This window comes from Oratosquilla oratoria, chromosome 11, assembly GCF_046742065.1.
Source record: "Oratosquilla oratoria isolate Oo_2021 chromosome 11, ASM4674206v1, whole genome shotgun sequence".
Taxonomy (NCBI): Eukaryota; Metazoa; Arthropoda; class Malacostraca; order Stomatopoda; family Squillidae; genus Oratosquilla; species Oratosquilla oratoria.
The window spans coordinates 62,024,956-62,029,955 of record NC_134787.1 but is presented as its reverse complement, the minus strand read 5'-3'; the positions used below and the strand labels follow the sequence as shown (position 1 = coordinate 62,029,955).

Here is a 5,000-nt window from a genome sequence, read left to right as displayed (position 1 = left end):
TTCTTAAAACAACTGATAGTTTCAGTGCCTACTACATGGTTATTAAGTTTATTCCATTCGTCGACCACCCTATTAGTAAACCAAATCTTGCCTATTTTCTTTTTAAATCTAAATTTGTCCAGCTTATGACCATTACTGCGAGTCCTGCCCTGTTGTTTTAATATGATGACCTTGTTTGCATCACCCTTATTAGAGTATTTGATCCACTTGAACACCTCATCATGATATATCAGCGACATATCGATGCCTCAGACTCCTGTGTATAATTACCTCTTAAAAGAAAGAGAAAATAACAGCGTTCTAGAGATGAAGATGTACGTTTTTTAAATAATGTTTTATTAGTAGTGAATAGAATAAAATATATGGCCCTGTAAGTAACTAACAAAAAGTAATCATCAAAAATAGATTTGATTTTTCTTCTTATTAGTTACATTTAACAGATATTTTATTAAAGATTTTCACTTCAGATACATAAGGATTTGCTACTCCGAAGATATGCGTTTTCTATAACTGTCATTTACGATACGTGACGCCAAAATGTCGTGTCCCTTTTCCCATTAATCTCCGTTCGTATTTCCATAACATCCTGTGCGGGTAATTCACTTCCTATGGCTCGAACAGTCTCTCAATGAGTGATTAAACAACAGTTCCCTGACGTTCCCCCGTCTCCCGTCAAGTTGAGTCAATCTAACAGATGTTTACTTGAAATCGAAAGTAAACGCGATATAATGCAGAATGTACGAAACTCTGTGCGTCTTTGATTAAACTTTATGCAAAGTAAAGTGGCGACTGGACCAAACGGGTTTCAACGAACCACAAAGTAATTTAATAAATCAAAGATGAAATATAATTATTATTCACATGTGATATTACTGGAAATAAGATATGCTGGGTACACTTTTTGAAATAGTTTATGAATTTTTGTAATATTTTCTCGATTTTACTCAAATGATGCTTTCCTGTCGCTGCATGGGGGCAAATCCCTTCACTAGTCACAGAGATAAACTATTTCTTTTTTAATTCCTTCTTTCACTACAGGTGTGCCTATTTCTATTTGTTTTAGATATTGAGTGAAATTTCTAGTATATTATAAGAAAGTAAAGGAAATTATGGGTTTTTATATAACTACGCCAGTATTTGTTGTTCATAAGCATGAGATGATGGGTGAACCAGTTTGCTTGTATACCCTATACTTATGTACTACTGTTTATTTAGCTTCTTGGAGATGATTTGAACAATGAATAAAATCGCCAGGCTTCGACTAACTGTCACTCGTATTTGCTTTCTAGCCCCACTTTTCAGACTGCTGACTTCCAGGGATCCGTAAAAACTAGATTGATAATCACTGATTTTGGATATGTATTATATATTTGATTATTCATTATAGAATACCCAGAGAAAGAAAGACATTTTTTTAACCAAGTTCATCATCAAAGAGGATGTTCACGACTCGGAAACAACTATTTGTAATGTTTAACTGTGTCGAAAATGGAATATGAAACTGAACCCAACGAAGATTAAAAAAGGCGGTTCTTAGCTGTTTACTCCTAAATATCTCTCTATACCCTTCATCTATGAGATGAATGATATATTTTTCCTTTTTTCGTCCAATCGGTAATTACCTGCAAAGCAAAGAGACTAGGCACAGGAGAGTATGATTTCATTCCTATCACACATGTCTCTTTGATTCCTTCCTACTTCAAGCATAAAGCGAAGATTGTAGCTCATTCCTCTTGATTTTGGTAAGTGACATTTATTAGTTGGTGCCTTGTGCCAAGATGAGAGGGAGGGTGGAGGGGTGTGGAGTGTATTCAGGGATGGAATGGGTGGGAATGATTTTATGCCTTTTCCTTTTTGGCTACCTCCCTTGTAAGGGGGAAAAAGCCTTGGTATATGTATGTATGCCTTGTGCCACCTGGAGGCCTTGTTCACCGCTCGTGTGTAGGCTTATCTCTGTTTTTTTTATATTTTTTTATAGGTTATCTTTGTCAGTGCTGTCCCCTGTTACTATATAGTACAGTACTATATAGAGCTAATCGACAGTATTCTTCATGTTGCCTGTTTTCTTGGTGATGGTAACATAATGCCTGGTCTTCGGCAACGCACCCCCAGAACACTTTGTACGCTGTGTAAGAATGAAACTTGACTCTCCTTATTTCCACACAATAACATAATCTATTCTGATTCTTTGTCATAAATGCGTTTGCCACATCAGCCAGTCAGAATGATTCTTGTTTTTTTTTTTCATTTTCTTTTCGTTTTATATTTTTCCTTCCATACTTTCTGATACATGTTACCCTCTCTCCATTCTTTGTGTAATTCTGTTTTCTCTTTCTTCTCTATTTTATCTTTTTCTTTTTCCTTCCGTTGTCTGAACCTCTTCCGACAACTCGTTTACCTCATTTCGACTTTGTTCTTTCTTGTGCCATTTCCTCGTTCCTTTCCCTTTCTCTCCAGTCTCTTCTCATTCTTTCTTTTATCGTTGAATAAACTCCTTTTTGGTGGAATGTAGCTTCTTTTCATATTCAGTAACACTGAATATCAGCCTCCATTCTTCAAATATCTTTGGTTACTTTCTTTAATTTTTTTTCTTCATTTTTATATTTTCTTTCCTCTTAGTGGTAATATCCTTATTTCTTCATTATTTCTACATTTCGGAACTATTCTCATGAAATGTGATTCTCCTCGTCCCTTAAGTGGTTATCATACTGGGCTATTTTTCCTTCAACATTTTACCTCCAACCTCCATTTGAATAACTAGAACCTGACTTCGCTTACAGAAATCTAGACTTTTCTAGAGCAATCTCAACAGTGTCTAACATTCGTATAGATTTGAAATATTTCAGTTCATCATTCAGCTTTGCTATATATGACGGAAAGACAATTTGATATTTGGAGATTTGAGAAATGAAATATTGTAACCAAAGTCGTTTTCTCTCAACTGTGAGGGCTGGAGAAGCCCAGTGTGATAGTCTTTTAGCCCCAGTAGATTCTTTTCATTCCTCACCTCCTCAGTACCACCATCTCTCTTGGCCTTGTCACTGTGCTGCTTTCTCAACCAACTCCAAGTATACTTGTGTATCCAACTTCTTCCTTCCTTCTTTCCTCTATAGTAATGGGAATGTACTCTAAGTTATGGCGTGTCCCCACGTCTCAATTTTCATTCTCTCTCTCTCTCTCTCTCTCTCTCTCTCTCTCTCTCTCTCTCTCTCTCTCTCTCTCTCTCTCTCTCTCTCTCTCTCTCTCTCTCTCTCTCTCCCTCGCCCCCCCCTCTCTCGTCCCCCTTTTCTTTCTCGTCCTCCTTCTCTTTCTCGTCTCCCCCCCCTCTCTCTCTCTCTCTCTCTCTCTCTCTCTCTCTCTCTCTCTCTCTCTCTCTCTCTCTCTCTCTCTCTCTTTCACTCACTGTACGTAAGATAAGCCACATTTGTACTTCTACTGGTACCATGTAACCCAGTACTACCAACCGCATGGTTGGTAGTCCGCCAGTGAGAAGGATGTGTTAAACATCCAGACAGAAGTAATGAAAAAAAAAATGAAATAAAGATCAGATGAAGTGTTTATGTGCCAATGGGTATCCAACTGCGTTGTAGGTTACTAACTTACTTGTTTGATGTACATAGCATTATTACAGGGCCCGGAGACAGAAGTTCCGGGGCAAAATTTATAAAAAAGCCTAACCCCTTAGTCTATACATAAATCTTCAAAATGGCGAAGATTTGACCTAAATCCGTATGTTGGCGTTCTAAATGCTTTATCTCTAGAGTGTCTAGACATAAGCATTTAGGTCCCAGACATAGGGATTTAGGTAAAATATCTGCCATTTTGAAGATTTATGTCTAGACGTACGGGTTAGGATCTTTTATGAATTCGGCCCATAAAGACTTAAGTGATGCCATAGTGGTGTTATGAAGTGCCCTCTAGTACTGGCAACGCAACTCTTTGATCCTGTATTCAGGCTCGGAGATTCAAATCTGCTGAACTACTAAACTTGAATCTTTGACTAAAATACGTACTAAGTCAAGTTGCTACAGCCCAGGTCGACTCCGCATCGTCCAATGACAAAGTGATGGGTGTGTATACTCTCCCAGGACTCCTGGGTTTGCTGTGTTAAAGATGAATTCTCAAAGCCTAGTCTCCACTCGTTGGGCTCAGTGGTGGATGGGAACGTGGGAGAGTGGATCTTAGATGGCATCTATCGCATGGATACATGACGCTTCTGTTATGAACTTTCAATCTATCCTAATCAAAACCGTCGAGCCTTCTGCGCGAACTGCCGGGGCGTTGCAATTGAGGCAAGGTCACGTGGAGGCAAGTTCGCGTTGGTGGGGCCTAAGACCACAAGACCATAAGAATGGAGGAGACTACAAGAAACCACAAGGCCACCCCCTCCTAAGCCACGACACCACGAAATAAACATCCCTAAAATCGCCCTGCGGCAATAGCCCTCTTTTATGCACAACCATCTTTTCATTTTCATACAGACATTTCTTCCCCTTCTACAACTACCGATCCCGCGAGTGCGGGTGGTCTCTCCTAGGTAGTCCATAGACCATAGGACCTACACTAGGGAGTACAATGCTCCTTACCACAATTCATCCCTTATCATAAAGTTATCTAATCTTTTCTTAAAATGTACAGTTGTTTCGGCGTTCATTGCATTGTTACTAAGCCTATTCCATTCGTTAATCACCGTTGGTAAACAAGTTCTCATCTATTTCCCTTCCTAAACCTAAATTTGTCCAACCTAAACCCATTACTACGAGTCCTGCCCTCCTGTCTCAATGTGATGACCTTACTTGCGTCATCCCTGTATGGCGACAATCTGCAAGATGGATAACTATAAACTGCAAGGATATATGCACGTTTCTTTTATCAATTATATCTCTGCAGAGGAACTTCATTGCGGAAAATTCTTTTGGAAGTTTTATTATTATTTTTAAATCGTACTTCAGAACAGTTACCTTGCCTAACTTCTTATTTTGTATTGTTACCTCGAAGGT

The 5,000-nt window shown here is 38.7% G+C and overlaps 1 protein-coding gene across 1 annotated transcript in view; it reads left to right on the top strand.

Annotated features, from left to right (window-relative positions):
* LOC143030064 (uncharacterized) overlaps positions 1-5,000 on the top strand; it is a gene marked incomplete at its 3' end in the record, with an annotated part of 14,827 nt that overhangs the window by 285 nt on the left and 9,542 nt on the right. The gene's annotated exons all lie outside the window — the stretch shown is intronic.